The 20,000-nt window shown below is 44.7% G+C and overlaps 3 non-coding genes across 3 annotated transcripts; all 3 read left to right on the top strand.

Moving 5' to 3' along the window:
- The first annotated feature begins 11,152 nt into the window (after positions 1–11,152).
- trnat-cgu lies at positions 11,153–11,225 on the top strand. Its single transcript has one exon. It is a non-coding gene; the product is annotated as a tRNA-Thr (tRNA).
- A 2,058-nt stretch (positions 11,226–13,283) lies between these two features.
- On the top strand, positions 13,284–13,355 carry trnat-ugu. The gene has a single exon. It is a non-coding gene; the product is annotated as a tRNA-Thr (tRNA).
- A 3,271-nt stretch (positions 13,356–16,626) lies between these two features.
- Positions 16,627–16,698, top strand: trnat-cgu. Its single transcript has one exon. It is a non-coding gene; the product is annotated as a tRNA-Thr (tRNA).
- The last annotated feature ends 3,302 nt before the right edge of the window (positions 16,699–20,000 follow it).

The raw sequence follows: 20,000 nt of genomic DNA, 5'->3' as shown, positions 1-20,000 counted from the left end.
CTCCTCTTCCTCCTCTTCCTCCCGTCACCTCCTCTCCTCCTCTTCCTCCCGTCACCTCCTCTTCCTCCTCTTCCTCCCGTCCCCTCCTCTCCTCCTCTTCCTCCTCTTCCTCCCGTCACCTCCTCTTCCTCCTCTTCCTCCCGTCACCTCCTCTCCTCCACTTCCTCCTCTTCCTCCCGTCCCCTCCTCTCCTCCTCTTCCTCCCGTCACCTCCTCTCCCCCCCTCCTCCCGTCACCTCCTCTTTCTCCTCTTCCTCCCGTCCCCTCCTCTCCTCCTCTTCCTCCCGTCACCTCCTCTCCCCCCCTCCTCCCGTCACCTCCTCTTTCTCCTCTTCCTCCCGTCCCCTCCTCTCCTCCTCTTCCTCCCGTCACCTCCTCTTCCTCCTCTACCTCCCGTCACCTCCTCTTCCTCCTCTTCCTCCTGTCACCTCCTCTTCCTCCTCTTCCTCCCGTCACTTCCTCTCCTCCTCTTCCTCCCGTCACCTCCTCTCCCACCTGACTCCTTCATCTCTGCAGTGCATCGAGCAGTTCAACCTTCTTTCCGTCCGTCTCATTAATCCACCCTCCGTTATTCACATTCGTCTTCTGACATCCTTCGCAGTGATCGTCCTACTCTCTTCCATTTGTCCACTCCTCTCATTTTTTCTTCTCCTCTACGCTTCCCCCCTTTCTAACTCATCACATACATCTGCTTCATCATTCCTCCGTCCAGCTCCTTCCACATGTCTCCGTCCACCATCATCATGTCCTTCCATCATTCTCTCCTGCTTCTCTCAGTTTGAGGCCCTCGGTGGACGTGGCCATGTGTCACATTCAAATAGAACTTGTGACTCCTCCCTCCATCCTCCTCCTCCTCCTCCTCCTCCTCCTCCTCCATCGTGACCTGCTGTCAGGCGGCTCTGTCCTCTGCCAGCTGGCTCCTCGGCACTAATGAAAATCCTTTACACTTTATTAACCAGGACTAATGAAGCAGCTCGCCGCTCCGCGTGTGTGTGTGTTCCTGTGTGTTCCTGTGTGTCTCGGCCTCAAGTGTGGATATTTATGATTCCTGTTTGTGCAGCGGTGTGGACTCGAGGTGTGTGCGTGTTTTCGCAGAGGAAATTCCCCTTTTTCCGGAATAAGTTGTGTGCCTGATGTAATGTAATGTATTCGAATTTGTGAGTTGTGTACGGAACCGACACAAGCTGTGCGTCCGCAGCGTGTCCAGTCTCCAAACCACCTCGCGAAACGTCGTTCGGCGAATTTCCACTTGTTCGCGCGCTCTCACGCGCTCTGATGGCAGCGACCCACAATGCACTGCGATGGTCCGACCGCCGGCGGAGCATTTGTTGTTCGATCGTCCTGCTGACATGTGGGCGGCAGGAGCCGGGGACGCCGGTGGACAATCGGCCCTGTCAAACATATCGTGCTCTTGGCGTTGTTCAGGGAATTCGTGTCAGAAGAAAAAGGAATTCACCAAAATTGTGTCGCATATTGCGACAATTCCCCCAAAAAACTTTTCCCTGCGAACCGCCATCGTCCCCGGAGGAGGTTGAAGCAAACCACATGGATTTGAGCTCCTTTGCAAAATGTCCGACAGTTTCCTGCATTGCTGTAAATTGACTTCCTGCAACTGATGATGTCACTAATCTGTCATAATAACCTCTGAGGTCACGTGGGGACGAAGAAAATCGGTAGGCTGAAGACATTTCAAAAATTTGTATCATGTTATCTTAAATCTAAAAAGTATATTGCATAATGTTTGTCTTTGAATGTATCACCACAATGCACATTACACACCAAAATACAGTCACATGAGGTGGACCGACCTCCGTGTGAGTCTCCATGTTTCTGCGTCGTGTTGAATACGGTCGTTGAACTAAACGTCCAGAATACGTCGCGTTCACGTCGAATTTTCAGACGCTGCGGGAAACAGGAAATGGAATCAGCGGTGCGCCGCCATAAAGCGTCCCCTGTCGGTCGCTCAGTTTTACCACCAGATGCCGCCAGAATCCTAAGGTCCTGTGACTCTGTGCTGGTACGAAGAAATGGACATAATTATGATTTAAGTGGCGACGCTGTATCAACTCGCTGGCTGAGCTTTATCTCCGCGAGGTCAAAGTTCAGGAGCCGCGGGGGTTTAACGTGCACGCGCACACGCTCGTACAAACGCAACACATATCTCCTGAAAAAGAACGATTCAATTTTGCAGCGGCTCAGACGGCACACGAACACACAGACGCACTGTAGGTGTACGCAGAAATGATTGGGCACTTTCTCATTCAAGCAGCGTCGCAGAGGCTTAATGTTTGGATGAGAATCCAATCATGTTCTTTCTTTCAACTCTGGGCGCACACACACACACACACACACACACACACACACACACTGGTGAACTGGGACAGCGAGGGTCCACTGTGCCTGCGGGTGGAGCAGGTTAATACGAAAAAAGGAACAAAATTAGAGAGAAGCAGATTTTGTCACAAAGTGTATGATGTGATTATGAACAAAGTATGAGGAGGATTTGCAGCAGCAGCAATAAGCAGGTAGGAAATGAGAGGCTGTTCATTTTAATGGTAATGAGCTTCTCAAACAATAAGCCAGATATTGTGAAGTGTGTGTGTGTGTGTGTGTGTGTGTGTGTGTGTGTGTGTGTGTGTTGTTCTGCACCCCGAGACTCGACACTTCATTTAAACAGAGGAAAAAAAAGACTAAATGACAACCAATTACAGAGAAACAGGCAGTGACTCGTGCTGCGTTCCCCAACACACACACACACACACACACACACACACACACACAAACACACACACACCCAGCGACTCTGAGGGGCAGCTTCTAAACGGTACACTGCAGATGTAACATCAGCATTGTACCAGTGAGGCAGCGCTTTGTGTGTGTGTGTGTGTGTGTGAGTGTGTGTGTGTGTGTGTGTCTGTCAGTGTTTGTGAGTGTGTGTGTGTGTGTGTGTGTGTGTGTGTGTGTGTGTGTGAGTGTGTGTGTGTGTGTGTGTGTGTGTGTGTGTGCAGTTTTTCAGATTGATGACCAGAGTCAGGTCACTGTCAGAGGTCTTCGCTCGCCCCTTCCTGTCAATCAAAGTCTCTGGCGTGGACACACACACACGGTTTGACAGAACTTTGGCTGACATCAAACCGTCACAAGGTGCTGAGCCAGGTGGACGACACCGACCTGCCAGACTTTCCACTGAAAGCTCTTGGTCATCGGCATATAAAAGATTAGGAAATCACTGTTTGTACAGCACTGAAAGGAAAATGTTGAAATGCCGTGTTATTGATTGGTTGTAATTTTAGATATCCGAAAGACTAGCATGTTTAATTATATTGCTCAAACATAAAACAATGTCATGTCCTGGACAAGTTCTCAGATGTGCCGCCAAAAGTAAGAAGGGTGGAATTTAATTTATCCCGTCAAAAACTGACCAAAGAAAAATAAATAGAAGACGCAGAACAAGAGAATCAACAAACAATGACAAGAAAAACTTCTTAATTTCCCCCAAACATACTTAAAACGAGCATTGGAACACATCCTTATTGTCATTGCAATAATATTGTTTTTTAATAAAATAAAATAAAATAAATTTAATTTGTTTGATTTGACGTGTCCAGTTTTTATACTAAATGACTACAGGCAGAAGAATACGGGGCTGAACAAGATGGAAGGATCTTATGTAGTTCAGTAGTCGACCTCCAGGGTGGACATTTATTACTTCATCCACTTAGGAGGTGTGTGTGTGTGTGTGTGTGTGTGTGTGTGTGTGTGATGGCCCGGGGGGCAGCAGCACCTACTGTATAAGGGCTGAAATTGTGGTCATTATGAAGCTTGTTGTTGGTGCAGGGGGGTGGAAACACACACGTCCAATGAGGTTTCTGGGGGTTTGATGAACACACACAGTCCACACGACCTGCTCGTGGGTCCGGAGATGACGCAGAACTGGAGACGGTGAATCAGTGTTAGTGCACGAGTAGAAATGAGTGCATGTGGTTTAACGGCGTCCATTACTGCTGCATTAGGCCTTTTGTCACATGGGAGGCAACACACACTGGTGCCATTCATTTGATTTACATGCGCAGTCTGCCACCTACACACACACACAAACACACACACACACACACACACAGAGTGTGTGTTGTGTTGTTCTGATCCTCAAGGAGAGCAGAAGATGAAATATTAATTCTTTGTTCTGTTCCGGAAGTAAAATGCTTGAAATGATGTACAGAACTATTTCTGTCTTTCAAGGGGTCCAGACAATCACATGCAGACGTGAGGGCGGACATGTTGTGTAGATTCCATCAACGAATCCGTTTTCCGCTGCTTATCCCGTCGTAGTCCACGCGCCTCTGTCCCCAGCAATGTTTTCCCAGCATGTCCTCGGGGAGGATTCCGAAGAATTCCCAGGTCAGATAAGATAAATAATCTCCGCAGTGTGTATCCCTGAAGCCTCCCACCCAACTGGGACCTACAATCTTCAATCAGATTCCCAAACCACCTCAACGGAGTCCTTTCAACGCAACGGAGACTCAACGACTCCCTGTCCGAGTTCCCCCCGGCTTCCGAGGCTCCTTATCTCTTATCCCTCTCTCCCTCGATCTCTAAGTAAAGGGAACTCCTTTCAGCTCCCTCTTCACCACGATGGTTCAGTACAGCAGCTGCCTCACTGCTGACGCTGCCTCAATCCTAATGTCAATCTCCCCTGCGAGATTCGAAAGCTGGAGGGGCAAAGAGTGTTGGAGTCATTAGCCCCCTGGTTTGCTGAGGTAAATTGGGGAGAAAGTAGTGCAGGTCACAACGACGTTGATGGGAACTCTTTGGGGCAACGTCAACTCACCTCGATTAGGGAGATGGGGGCAGCACCACCCGGAGCCAGACGTGGGAGGGGAGTGTCTGAAGAAAGGGACTAGGTTATTCAACTGCTAGGGCCACTAGAGTTTGCCTCACAATGAAACATAATCTAGTGGCTCATGTTTTACAGGCCACGTCCGGCTCTGACATTTAGGTAACCCCGGTTAGTGAATCATAACCTTTTGGTTGTAAACTTCTCTAAATATGTACGAGCATCTTCTCATACTTTTCTTCTCCAAAGTATGGCCTATGTTCCTTTGTGGCATTAATAAAACCTCCAGATCTCTTTTGGACAAAATCTCGTCGTGAGCTACAATAATATCCGCTAACACGGCACAGATGAGAACCGTGGCTAACGTGCTAATATCAATGTACTGTACCATGTCCTCTTATCTGCACAGGTGGGCGTGTACGAGCGCCCTGCAAGACATAAGCTCAGCTTTTTAAGGAGCTGATATTATTTGCATTTCCTCCTCAGTGCATACTGTACATATGCCAGCGTAATCTGGAGCCCTGGTGCGATACCTTCTCCGGCTCGGGCGTTTTCTAAAGCCCGTAAGCCCCATCACACCCTCACACATTCACAATTAGCCTCCCACTCTCCTGCTCTGACTGTGCTGTATGTGTACGACTCTTTCTCACACGTGTGTGTGTGTGTGTGAATTGGCGTATTCGGCGTAACATTAATCCCTTTGGGCACACCTACGCCGCGCTCTTTGAGGTGATTTACTAAAATGTCACATCGCATTTGGCTCCAGCGTCCAGGACTGATGAGGCTTTGAAGGATTACGAAACAGGAGCTGAAACACAAACAGGATGCGATGGTAGAGTTCATACTGTAAAGGATGAAGACAGTGGCTATTAGATATTTATTACAGCGCAGTGGACGTAGCCAAAAGCAGCAGATACAAAGTTAAATAGCTGGTTTTCACCTTAACGTCTCCTCCTTTGAATGACATCAGACGGGAACACGTAGATAACGAAACTCTCCTGCTCACCGTGACGCATGTCCCTAAATTCATTATGGAATCATATTAAAAAGTTGCTCTTTATTACTTAAGTTCCTCCAACTAATTGTCGTGTTCAGATGTTTCTCAGTGACTAATTTCATTTCTGTACACGCGGAGCTGCAGTGCGAACGGGAACTGCCAGATGCCTAATGCAGAATGACAGCATGGTGCAGCCTGCCACGGAACAACAACACACCATTATTCCTTCACGTCATTAATTTCTTTTTTTTCTTCCAACTCACAGTTGTTACCAACAGAGGAGCCGCTGCTCCCAAATATCTCATGAGCTCACGTCCCAATAAAGCCTGAAATTAAACTACGTGAAGACGTTCGTGTCTGAATGACATTAAGCTGTCATACTTACATTATCATATCTCGCTAAGACGTGTAGTGACCATGTGCTTTGTGCCTGTAAGGCCACGCAGAACCCTGAATCTTTACTCCACCAGGCCTCAACCCACTTTCGCGAAAAGATTTTAGGGGACCAGAACGATGGGACAAGTTAGCAGCAGATTAGCTTAGCGTCATCTCCTCTGGTGCTGCTCTGAAGCATCTCTTTAGGCCACAAGTACGTTTTTGATTAAAGCATTTTAGTTAGCAAGCGGTTTTGTTTGCTTAGCAACGGCACATGCAACAATATCTCAACCTCCCCAAGTGCCTTTTGAGAAATGGATGAAAGTAGGCAAGACACGACCACAGACGGTTGATGGAAAAGGCCGTAGTGTATAAAGTTAAAGATAAAGGCAATGTCACCAAAAAAAGGACACGTCTGACTAGTGTCAATGTTTTACCATAAACATTCACCGGCTAGCTCGCCGCCACACAAGCCTTCGGTTCAGTCGAGGTATCTTCAGCTAACGTTAGCTAGCTAACCGTTATCTGAGAAAATATAACGCCAGCTGGATACCTTTATCACTTCGAATATTAAAGTGAAAATTAAACACTGGACCACTTTTGTGAGTTGTGGCTACTTTTAAGGTTAAAAACCCTACAAGCATTAAGGCTGACGTTGGTATATTGTAAGTTACAACAGCTACTACTAATTCAATTGATAACGGGTGTGTTAGATTTGCAGAAGGTGTTCGAACGATCGAGCATTGACTTGGATAACGAGTCCTTTAACCTCATTTGCAAACATTACACGTTAGAGCATGTGCATTAAAATCCATTGAATCCTGGAGGTGGAAATCACTGATTCATGAAGTTTGTAACATTGGAAAAATGGGGATGTTGCAACAGTCGCTGTGGATCGAATATGACTTCAAGTGGACACCAGTAGTGATCTGAGGCGGGAGAGTGAATCCATTCACCGAGAGAGGGACGGCTTTCTGTTTCAGGTCATTATGTTTTTTTTATACTTTTTTATACATATACATTTACATAATTTACTCTATTTACTCAAATAAATGCAACCAGAGGAGAAATAAATGGAATTCTCCTTGTGTTTTATTCACACACACACACACACACACACACACACACATGCACAGATTCTGTAGAACTATGATTTTTTCCCCCCTCTACACTCTGTCCTTGTGTCACACACACAAGAGGACAGACGCCTGGAAACCTTTTTCGTGGCCTTGTAACATCCGAGCAGGTCTCAGGTTGTTTTTGTGAAAGCTGTTACGATCTGTCCTCGCCCGGCGCCTCTGGCACGGAAACAGCTTCCACAACACGACGTTCAGATCCATCTGGAGGGCACACACGCACATACACACACACACACACACACACACACACACGCACACACGCACATACACACACACACACACACACACACACACGCACGCACACACACACACACACACACACACACACATACACACACACACACACACACACACGCACGCACACACACACACACACACGCACATACGCACACACACACGCACACACACACACGCACACGCACACACACACGCACACACACACACACACACACGCACATACACACACACGCTCGCACGCACACACACGATCACAATGCTGATGATGTGAGTCATTCCTTTTTACCTTGAAGACATTGCTGCCGTGCTGTTTTGAAAGTGGCAGGTAGGAGTTCAGTATGTGGCAGTGAAGATATATATATATATATATATATATACTTATGAATAAGATGTTTTCATCCGATTTATATAAGAAACCATGTCTTGGAGATGAAGGTCTGACTTGGTAGTTATGACAACGAGTTATTTAAGTTCACATTGTGACTTACATACATTTAATTTAGTTATTAGTTATTTATTCATAACTCAAGACATATTTAACACACTCGTCCAAAACCAGCAGTTTGTTATTTTACAACAATTATAGTCGTCCATGCAGCTGTCGTCAGTGGACACGATGCCACTTCTTCTGTACAGTAACGTTTATTATTTATAATTCATTTTTTTAACCATGACAGAAATAAAACACAATGAAATATATGCAATAAAAAGATAATTAAAACACAAAATGTGAAACAAGAAGACTTGAATCTAGAAATTGAACCGTAAACTCCTCAGGAATAATGTTTTACTGACGTTATAAATCAAGTGAGAAGTCGAGTCGTTTTCTCATAGAGTCGCCCTCTGCTGGTCAGAACACAGAAGACAGACTTCAGACACTTCAGCAGTAGCTTCATTTTCCGGACGCGGTGACTACGTCCATTTTTATAAATAGTCTATGGCTTGAACGCGGAGAGGAGTTTGACAACAAGCTCCTGCGATGTTTGATGTTGCCTATAGTTTAAAACTAATACAATTACAAGCCTTGGGTTTGTTTTACAGTAAATGTCCACAGTTTGAATTAGTAATTTCTTATTTTTCCTCAAACCGTTGTGTCACTGATATAATGACAAAGTGTCCACCCGGACACTCGTCCTGTTACTGTTGCAAACACAAACTAAACGCAGCTTCGACACATGGACTAATTGCACAGTGAGGCGTCCCGCCCGCCGCCGCCGCGTGCGAGTGTGTGTGTGTTCGTTAGATTCCTCGACCTGGTTGTGGCAGAGCGTCGGCTGGTTCAGAGACGGCAACGCGACGAAGGCGAGCAGCCGCGGGAGGCCGCCCGACTGTAATTGCGTGTTTATGTTTAATACAAAAGCCCAGTGTGATGCAAATGTGTGGGAATGTGTCAATGGCACGGGCGGCGTTCGAGAGAGAAGATGACTTTTGTGTGTGTTGTGTGTGTTAAAGTCATATAACAGCCCAGCATGAGGCCTGTTTTCTCTGTCATAAGGTTTGATACGGCAATAATAGACGCTGTTTGCCTCGTATTATCACTACTACCCTTAAGGCCTACACACACACACACACACACACACACACACACACACACACACACACTTGGTGAATATAATATTATGTTTCCACACTGCAGGCATATACTGGTTGTCTGCAGGGTTTCTACAAATAAAACCAGAAAAGACAGGAATTGTAATCAGTGTAAAAACTTTAATAATAACTAAAGTGTCGTCCGTAACATTGAAGCTGATTGCAGAGTGTAGGCTTAAGGCAAGCTGGACTCAAATATACAGGAAATATTATCAAGATATAAAGATATAAACAAAGGCACTGAAAAATCCCATAATGTGAAATCATACACAAATACAATAGTGTAAAAACACGGTAAATTCAGCATAATTCCCAAAACATGAATTCATTCCATTCCATGTTCAATTCTTATCGGACATTTCTTCACAACAAAAGCTTCCAATGTGAATGGCAAGGGTCAAAGGTCAAGGGTCAAGGGTTCATGCCATTCGAGCTCGTCCTTTTCAAAGAGAAACTCTTGAATCTCCTGAATCCAACAATCTGCTTCGTGTAGTGAAGGTATATGCGGTGAAATGTTTTCTTTGACAGATCCATGATTGTACAGATTCACTCACACACACACACACACATTAAAAAAAGATAAAGATTCCGAGCCGTTGTATCAGTGAAATGGGACGTCGGAGGAGGAGGAGGAGGAGACGTGTTCACTGGTGTGTGTTTATGTTTGTCTTTCCTCATCCTTCCACCTCTCCATCTACCCATCCCTCCATCCTTCCCTTTAATGACCTGTGAAGAGAGGAGATGTGTCGGGGGGAGGAGGAGAGGCGGTTAGGAAGGAAGAGAGGAGGTGAGGAAAGAGGAGAGGCAGCGAGGAAGGAGGAGAGGAGGTGAGGAAAGAGGAGAGGCAGCGAGGAAGGAGGAGAGGAGGTGAGGAAAGAGGAGAGGAGGTGAGGAAGGAAGAGAGGAGGTGAGGAAAGAGGAGAGGTATCAGGAGGAAAGAGGGGAGGAGGTGAGGAAAGAGGAGAGGCATTTAGGAAAGAGGAGAGGTATCAGGAGGAAGGAGGGGAGGAGGTGAGGAAAGAGGAGAGGCAGCGAGGAAGGAGGAGAGGAGGTGAGGAAAGAGAAGAGGTATCAGGAGGAAAGAGGGGAGGAGGTGAGGAAAGAGGAGAGGAGGTGAGGAAAGAGGAGAGGTATCAGGAGGAAGGAGGGGAGGAGGTGAGGAAAGAGGAGAGGTATCAGGAGGAAAGAGGGGTGGAGGTGAGGAAAGAGGAGAGGCAGCGAGGAAGGAGGAGAGGAGGTGAGGAAAGAGGAGAGGCGTTTAGGAAAGAGGAGAGGTATCAGGAGGAAGGAGGAGAGGATGTGAGGAAGGAGGTGAGGAGGTGAGGAAATGAGCGAGGTATCAGGAGGAAGGTGGAGAGGAGGTGAGGAAAGAGGAGAGGAGGTGAGGAAGGAGGAGAGGAGGTGAGGAAATGAGAGAGGTATCAGGAGGAAGGAGGAGAGGAGGTGAGGAAGGAGGGAAGGAGGAGAGGAGGTGAGGAAGGAGGAGAGGAGGTGAGGAAAGAGGAGAGGAGGTGAGGAAAGAGGAGAGGAGGTGAGGAAAGAGGAGAGGAGGTGAGGAAAGAGGAGAGGAGGTGAGGAAGGAGGAGAGGAGGTGAGGAAATGAGAGAGGTATCAGGAGGAAGGAGTTGAGGAGGTGAGGAAGGAGGAGAGGAGGTGAGGAAGGAGGGAAGGAGGTGAGGAGGTGAGGAAGGAGGAGAGGAGGTGAGGAAAGAGGAGAGGAGGTGAGGAAGGATAAGGCCCCTCAGTGATTTAAAGCCCCAGTGTGTAATTATTTGTACTTTTCTGGCGAAATCAAAGTTGCAAACCAACAGAGCGACCGACAGGGGACACTTTATGGCGCCGCAAGGCTGATTCCATTTCCGGTTTCCAGCTGCGTCTGAAAATTCTATGCGAAATTCAACCTCAGTTAACAATATTTAACTCATTCAGAGTTGATGGAAAAAAACTGGGTCTTTGTTGCAGGTGATCACACACCAATGGCCAGGCGTGGTGGCCAAGTGGTAAGGCGTTGGTCTCGTAAACCAAAGATCATGGGTTCAATCCCCATCCTTGCACACATGTATACTGGTATGATTGGTATAGAAGGTCATCCCAGGCTGTACATATTCTAGATATTACACTCTGCAGCTTTAAAAATGATGTGGATTGTTGAAAATAGAAAAAACGAAAGCAGGGCTGCACGCACACTTTAACAGTGTTGTTACCTTCAGACGGGGTCACTGGAAAAGTTGACGGTTATTTTTTATTAAAACAAAATATCACAAAATATTTAGTCAGAACATCTCCCACAGTACGTGGATGCTGCTAAAATTAGCTTAATTTTAGCATCAAAAACCTTTTTTATAAGGTTTGTAGTGTTTGTAGTCAAAGATCTTTTTGGAATCTTATTCACAAATATATGTTATATACTTGATAAGTATATGATACATATATACATGAGGATTATTCATTCATTCATTCATCGTCTACCGCTTTATCCATTTAAGGGTCGCGGGGGGTCGCTGGAGCCAATCCCAGCTGACATTGGGCGAGAGGCGGGGTTCACCCTGGACAGGTCGCCAGCCTATCGCAGGGCCACATACAGACACGGACAATTATTCACTCTCACATTCACACCTACGGTCAATTTAGAGTCTCCAATGAACCTAACCCCATTCTCATGTCTTTGGTGTGTGGGAAGAAGCCGGAGAACCTGGAGAGAACCCACGCATACACGGGGAGAACATGCAAACTCCACACAGAAAGGCCCTGGTTGAACCGGGATTCGAACCCAGAACCTTCTTGCTGTGAGGCGAAGGTGCTAACCACTACTTATTTGGTACCTCGGTTCATCATTTATTCAATACAGGTTCATAATTTGTATTTAGGGTCAAATGAGTATATATATGCGTATTATGTGTCTCATATTCCAAACGTTGCTCCATCGCCTCTGTTCATCCTCTGAGAGGAAGAGTACGTAAAACATCCTCTGCACTCGACCTGGCAGGTGGCGGACGAGCGCGAGAGGAAACCTCGTGGAAGTTGATAATTGGACGAGAAGAATGGACGGAACGAAAAAGAAGTGGCTTCCGGCTGAACGCACCACTGATTCCTTCAGCTTGTCACTTTTCACTCCTTCCTCTTCTGTCTGTCCTCCTCCACCTTCTCCCCACTTCCAGCTTTGATTTCCACTCCATCTCCCATTTCCATTTTCCCTTCTCCCCTCCTCGTTGCCTCGTCGTCCTCCCCACCACATCCTGACTTATCCCCCCTATTCGCTCCATTTCCTCTCTTTCCTCATCTTCTTCCCATTTCAGCATATCCACCTCTCCTCTTATTTTTCTTCTTCTTCTCCACAATCCTCTGAAATGAACGAGTAACCTGCTTCCAATTCTCATCTGCAGGTCTTTCCCTGGGGATGGCATTTAAACAGCAAGATGATAACACACACACACGCACACACACACACACACACACACACACACACACACACACACACACAAACACAGTATGCCAGACAGCAACAGGCACAGCTATGAAATATGATGCCACATACTAGGAGGTACCACATACTGTAGGGTTGTTGGGGAAAGTTGCTTGAGGAAATTGAGATTCTTATGACGTCTATCTGACGTCCAGCCTGGAGTTCTTGAAGGAATGATGGACAAGTGGTAAGACGTTGCAAACGGAAGGACTTGGGTTCAGGTCTCCTCAGTGCCTTCAAGAAAGTGTTTGCAGAGTTGCTTACACACAGAAAATACTGTGAACAATAATGAAAAGTAAGACGAGGGGTTTCTTTTTTTGGAGCGACGACAATGTGGAACTAGCACTAAAACCCCAGTAATTCTCTGGCAGCATCTGGTGGTAAAGTTGCAAAACGCAACCAACTGAACGACCCACAGGGGACACTTTATGGTGGCACACCGACAATTCCATTTCCAGTTTCCGGCAGCGTCTGAAAATTCAATGCAAACGCGATGTATTCTGGAACCGTTTAGTTCAACAACCGTATTCAACACGACGTGGAAAAATGGAGACTCACGCGGAGGTAACCAGTTGACGGAAAAACATCAGTTTTTCAAACTAAAACAAGGCGAGCAGTGTTTGAAGACCTCCACATTGCAAGGGCGTTGTAGGCGTGGTGGCCAAGTGGTAAGGTGTTGGTCTTGTAAACCAAAGATCATGGGTTCGATTCCCATCCATGCCTGTTAAATTAAAAAGTACTAAAGATAACAGCAGTTCTATGAACAACAGAGATAAAACTCAGGAGAATCCATTAACCCATCAAGTAACATTTTGCTTCACCTGAAAAACCAGCTGGTATAAACAGTTTGTACTATATAGATACTGATGTTCATATTTAGGACACGTGTTTTGAGTGAAGGTAACTATCTATTATCTATCTACTATCTTGGTTTGAAAGAGGACTCAAAGAAACATCCCTCAACAGAGGTGGAGTTTTGCGGCAACATCTTTCAAAAGAGAACTCCACGTATATCACCACCTGTCTGCTGCAGTGCTCATGAAAGTTGAAAGCCAGCAACATCATTAGAGACGCCCAGAGCGGTTTGTTGGTCACTGGACGTTCTCGCCCTCCGAAGAGACGCTCTCAGACTTTCTACGAATGGTGATGCCATTTTTCCAGAGAATTGACTGATCAGAAGGTAAAAATTTAAACGTTTTGATCCGGCGTCTGGAACGGAACAACTTCCATCAAAGAACCCTTGAAAACCCAAGGTGAAAACCTGAAATGACCTCGCTGACCACAAATCTTGAAGAAGACTTCAGATGTTGATTGTGACCAACTGAAAAAGACAACAACACGCATTGGACTGGGTGAGTTCGATTTGATTTTTGTTTAATCTCTATTCAATCAGGCAGTCTCATTGAGATTAGGATCTCTTTTTCAAAAGAGACCCGAGAACAAGAAACATTTATAATACAACAATCAACAACACAATCATACAAAAACAAGGAATTTACAACAACAAGGAGTTACAATGATCCTAGAAAAACACACATTTCCAAGGGGAATGTAAGATTTTAGCTTAAGGGAAGTTTAAGGGAAACTTCTTAAGGGAATTTGTAATGAAATAAGAGTAAATACATTTTTTCTTTCATGATATTGTTGGCGCTACACGTGTAGTGTTATTTAATATGAACATTGCTTGTTTTGCTTTCTTTTGTTCTATTCCTGTGCAAGTTCATGATTGAATTTAGTTCTTTGCTCTTTTTCCATCTGTTCTACTTTGTTTTTGTAAAGAAGAAGTGATTACCACTTGGTTATCATACAGATTCTGTTACTGTTGATGACACATCCCTTTTGATTTTCACATATTCCAATCGCCAGTGAACAGTCGTGTGGGCCAAGTGCTAAGGCGTTGGTCTCGTAAATCCAAAGATCATGGCTTCAATCCCCATCCATGCCTTGGATATAATATGTATTGATCAAGACATCAAGTGAAGGACAACTTCATAGGGAAGGACATCTTATGAACTTCATAGATGTGAAATTCCAACTCGTTCGTGTCGTTTCAAAGACCTCTAGTGTAGTTATGTACATGGCCGCTGGTCAGTGGTGGGCCTGATGAGTAATTTAAATGGATTTCTTCATATTCTGTAAAGTAATCGTGCTGATTCTCTTCCATGTCATCTCCTAACCATCACCCTCAACCTGTACAAGCTCATCAACCGTGCGTTTTAAAGCCCACGATGCTCTGTGGCGTACCACCTGTCCCCAGTAGAGACGCTATTTTTAGGAAACGGTTGACTTTAGGATTTTTACCACTTAGGACAGAGTTCGTCGTAAGAGTTGGAGGACTTCTTCCACTCCCGCCTGTAGACTCAGCAGACATCTAGATTCACCCAGACCAGGGAACACCTTCAACTCTCTGGGGTTATTGAACCTGTGTCCACTGCAGCCTCAGAGATCCAGTCGCAGCTCGAGCTCTGTCTCGGCACCTTCTCGTCGCAGTAGCAGCGAGTCTGCCCTGAAGAAGTCACGCTGCTCAGACGGCGTCTTATAACCTCTTGAGCTGAAGCTCTTGGCGAGCGGTCATCACCACCATCGCCCGTTCCCAGCAAGAAGCCAAATTCAGTGGGTGAAAAAACTCATTCCTACATATAGCTTTTTTTCAATGGAAGCTACAGCTACAAGAGAGCAACATCCTCTTAGTGAATGAATGAGCCAAGTGGGAGGTTGAGTTTTCTTTTCTATTTTTCTTTTAGTTGTACAAAGAGCCTCTAGTTTTCAACTATGAGTTCATCCATCAATTTCCTTTATGACTTGTGTAATTTTCCCAACCGCATCATCTTTGGGCCTCTATTGCCAAGAACAGGATTTGCAGAAAAAAACATCTTTTGAGGGAAATCCTAGTCAAATAAACAATATTCATATAAAAGGGTTCTTGTAGATATATGAAGAGCAATGTGAAATAGAGGACAACGCGAGAGACAAGAGGAGAAAAACTGAGAGCGTTCCTCTGTGGCATTTTTCTTCTGTCAGCCCGCGGTGGAGACAAATGGAGCGAGGGGGAGGGACCAATCATTCTCCCCGAGAGAACCTGCGGCGAAGCTTATTGGAGAGAGCTGGCAGCGGTGAGAACGACACACGGGGAATGTTCTTCATCGTGGGTCTCTTTTCGCCACACAAACCCACAGAGAGAGGAATTGAAAAGCAGGAGGAGGGAGGATCACCTTCCTCTCATCATCACCCGAGGGTCATTTTGGGGGCAGTCAGAAAAGGCCGTCCTGTGGCTGGAAGGGTCCGAGGTTAAACACGCCGACGGCAGAGCGCATCAGAAAACTCTTTGTCCTGTAAAAACAGAGCTGGCGTGATGTCGTTGTGTTTCTGGGTGGGAACCTATCACAGGCCGGGCTGCAAGGCAAACTGTCTTTGTGTTGGATTTGCAGTTAGCAACTTAGCTTGGTTTGGTAACGGGACATGATGGAGGAGCCGCCGGGGTTCATCAGTGTAATACCATACAGTTACCTTACAGTTACCATACAGTTACTTTACAGTTACCATACAGTTACTTTACAGTTAACATACAATCTCCATACAGTTAACTTACAGTCTCCATACAGTTACCTTACAGTTACCATACAGTTACCTTACAGTTAACATACAATCTCCATACAGTTAACTTACAGTCTCCATACAGTTACCTTACAGTTACCATACAGTTACTTTACAGTTACCATACAGTTACCTTACAGTTAACATACAATCTCCATACAGTTAACTTACAGTCTCCATACAGTTACCTTACAGTTACCATACAGTTACTTTACAGTTACCATACAGTTACCATAATTGCCATTCAATGTCCATACAGTTAACTTACAGTCTCGATACAGTTACCATACAGTTGAGAATCCATGGGAAAACAGTCATGTTATGTTACTGTTGATCACACAACATGGACATTTTTACATAAAGATCAAGGTTAATTTGAGATATCGCACTATCTTTCCAAGGTGTGGTGGCCAAGTGGTAAGGCGTTGGTCTCGTAAACCAAAGATCATGGGTTCAATTCCCATCCATGCCTTCCATTTAATGCACTTATACGTTGCGTGCACATCCATTAATGAGTCAAGTCATCAGGTGGATTCCAGAGTAAAGAATATGATTTATGAGTAGGTCAGTGTCAGATTGTGGTTACTGGTTCATCAATGCAAACTTCAAGGACTTTGAAGAAACTCAAAGCTTCTTTGTTTTCACACCAGATAACCTTCGAAATATTGGAAATTATTTTCTATTATTTCTTTGTTTAAGTTTAGTAATACATTGAGCGAGATGCCTGCATCAGGAGGAGAGACGCCGGGTCGCACAGGACACACAAGAGACCGCTGCTCGATTTATGTGTTAGACCGTGTCGTTTTGAATTAAATTGAAATACTCAAAAAAAAAAAAATTAAGAAAAATACTAATAAATATATGTGAATAAATAGATCTTATAAAAAAATGGAGAGAAAAAAAATAAGCCTAAGTCCTATACTCGATTCTATACAATTATAATTTTAATAATACTTATAATAATCAATAATTATCAGTGTGTTTTTCAAATACGTTTGCGTGAATGTGTTTTCTTCTCTTTTAGTTTGTGTCTCAGTTCCTCACGGAAGGTGATGAGATCCGAGCGAGAGACGCAGCCGCAAGAAGCAAATGGTCAGGAGCGAATGAAAGGAGGTGAAAAGTGAAAGAGAGAGAAAGAGGAGTGTTAAATAGATGGAGAGGAGAAGAGCGAGCGTTGATTCGACAGTTCCATTATGAAGAAGGACGAGTGGTAGAAAAGTGAAATTTGAGCCGATCGCTCTTTTCTTTTCTCTCCTCCTCTCCACTTGTGTCTCCATCTCTTTCTGTTCTCTCACTCCATTTCCCCGAGTCCTTCCCACCACTCAGCTTCTCCCCGTTCTCCATCGCTCCCCTGCGCCTGACACCCAAATGAAAAAGGAGCGCTCTAATATTTTCGCCCCGTCTGGATGATTACCATTTTATCTTTCAATTACCCATAATCCCATTCCTCTCTCTCTCTCTCTCTCTCTCTGGCTCGCCCTCTCGCTCGCCCTCTCGCTCTATTTCTTATCTTATTTCCTCTCCTGTACTTATTTCCATCCTCTCAGGTTTGCTGTGGGTTTTACTTCTGGACCAGGCGCATGTTTTCTTTTTTGTGTCGAGGTTTTTCTGTTGAGTTTCTTTGCGCACCGTCGTTATTGTGTGAAAGTCGGAGCTGTGCGACGGCGTATTAGGGACATTGTATGAAAAACTGAAAAACATACAGACCCGGGGAAGGGAGTCATATTTCGAGAAAGAAACTCAGATATTCTCTGACATCTAAGTGGCAAATTTCGGAGAAGAAAAAACTGACAGATTTATGAGGAAAAAACTTGGATATTCTTTGATATTAAAGTCACAACAAGAGTTTTTTTCTTGTAAATATGCGATTTCTCTCTCGTCAATTTACCATTTTCATTTCAGAGAACATCCACGTTTTTTTTCCCGTAAATGTGACGACTTTAACCTCAGACATTCCGACAACGGCCCTCAACGCCGTCGGAGAGCTCCGACTCTAAAATCGGACAATTTCCGTGTTTCAGATAAACTCCCACTTTACTACGAAGCAAATTCCACGTTCGCAGGATGTGATTCTCGTTATCTGGCTCAACGGAACCTCCCATCGTCCCGACAACCTGAACAACGGAGCTGCGCGTCAACCGTCGTCTCAGTCAACTGGGTTTTATCTGAGCGCGTTCATGTGGAAGCAGCTGATTCGTTACAAGCGACATTATCAGGAAGCATGAATGAGTCGCCCCCTGCTGGTCATTTGAGAGAATACAGGTTTTAGGCAGCGCCGCATCAGCTTCACTAGGTCACATTCTATCTACAGCCTGCTCCTTATTCCCACAGAGAGCAACTGGAGCCCCGGAGTCCTGATTACATAAAAAGGTCCGCAGCGTTATAAACCTGCAGATTATGTATTTTTTCTTCTGCACATAAAACCGCCAAACACTTAATAGCTGACTGGCGAGGGAAGCGTCGTCCTCCAGGTGTCATGTGTCGGGCCGGATGTTTATTCCTGCAGCTTTTCAAATGAAACCTCTTCTTCCCGGGAAGCGTCTGATGGTTTAATCAAATCAAAGACACGCGCACGCACGCAGGTGCGGCGTCGTCTCACCAAACCCGCGGACATCACATTTGTATGTTCCTGCGATCGCCGACTTCCTCGGTTCACGCTGAGCCGATTTACAGCGGAACGAACGGAGGCGTCGCAGTTGTTCTCATCAGAGCAGCTGGAGGTTTTTGTGTCGAAGACGAACATGTCCACAAATCACCTGGTCGATGTTTGTGAGGGTTGTGAGTGTTCGTGAGGCAACAGAGAGTGAACCCGACGACACAACACTCAAATCATATCTGCTCTTATTCTAATGGAGCCAAACAAGAACTATTTGGATGAGTTATATTTTTTCTATTTTTCCTGCAGCCCTCAAGTAATTGTCATTTGTTACAGAACGTCTTTTCAAATAAGAGCTTTCACCTGGAAATGTCAGAAATGACAGAAGTCATATTTTCCCCGCCAGACAAAAAAAATAAAATTGAATAAAACTTGTAACATGTATTTCAGAATCTTGATCCTTGTTTATCAGAACCAGGTCGGAAAACAAAAGAGGAAGAAGAGATTGAAAGACGCATCAGAAGATTTATCAAGATTGGAAGTTTCCTGTAATTTATTATTATCATTTTTTTAATGGTTTGTGTCTTAAGTGTTTTTTTTTATCTCTGTTCCCCATAACCTAAAAAAATGATAACATTATTTTTTGGAGTTTTAGATAAATAGATGTACATTTATAACATCATCATTTTTACATATATAAATCATAATCATAGATTCAAAATGTAAACATAAAATAAAGACAGGTCCCAAAAGACACTGACTCAAACGGACTCTGTGAAAGTGAATAAATAAAATAAGCAAATAAACACGTACATACCAAGTTAATTCATAATAATATTTCCTAAAAATATTATATATAGAATAACATTTTCTGTAAACAAAATGAGAATGCTTTAGTATTTTGGGTCATTCACAAATATGCTTTCTTCATTTAGCTTTTAAAACAAACCTCTGCACATTGTGTTTTTCATATTTTATACTTTCTATTCGTCAAACCCGAAGAATGAAATATAAAAACATTTAGTGGAAGAGCTCCTTTCACAGAAGACACACGGATCCACTTGTCTCTTCCTCCGCTGAATCATTCTCCAGGTGTAGTTGCTTATGAACCATCGTCATGTTCATCCTTCACATGAAGCTTCATCAGTCCCGCGCCGCTCATCTGAATAATTAATGAG

This window comes from Scophthalmus maximus, chromosome 6 (genome assembly GCF_022379125.1).
Source record: "Scophthalmus maximus strain ysfricsl-2021 chromosome 6, ASM2237912v1, whole genome shotgun sequence".
Lineage (NCBI taxonomy): Eukaryota > Metazoa > Chordata > Actinopteri > Pleuronectiformes > Scophthalmidae > Scophthalmus > Scophthalmus maximus.
The sequence above is the reverse complement of the archived record's forward strand: the minus strand, read 5'-3'. Positions and strand labels throughout refer to the sequence as shown.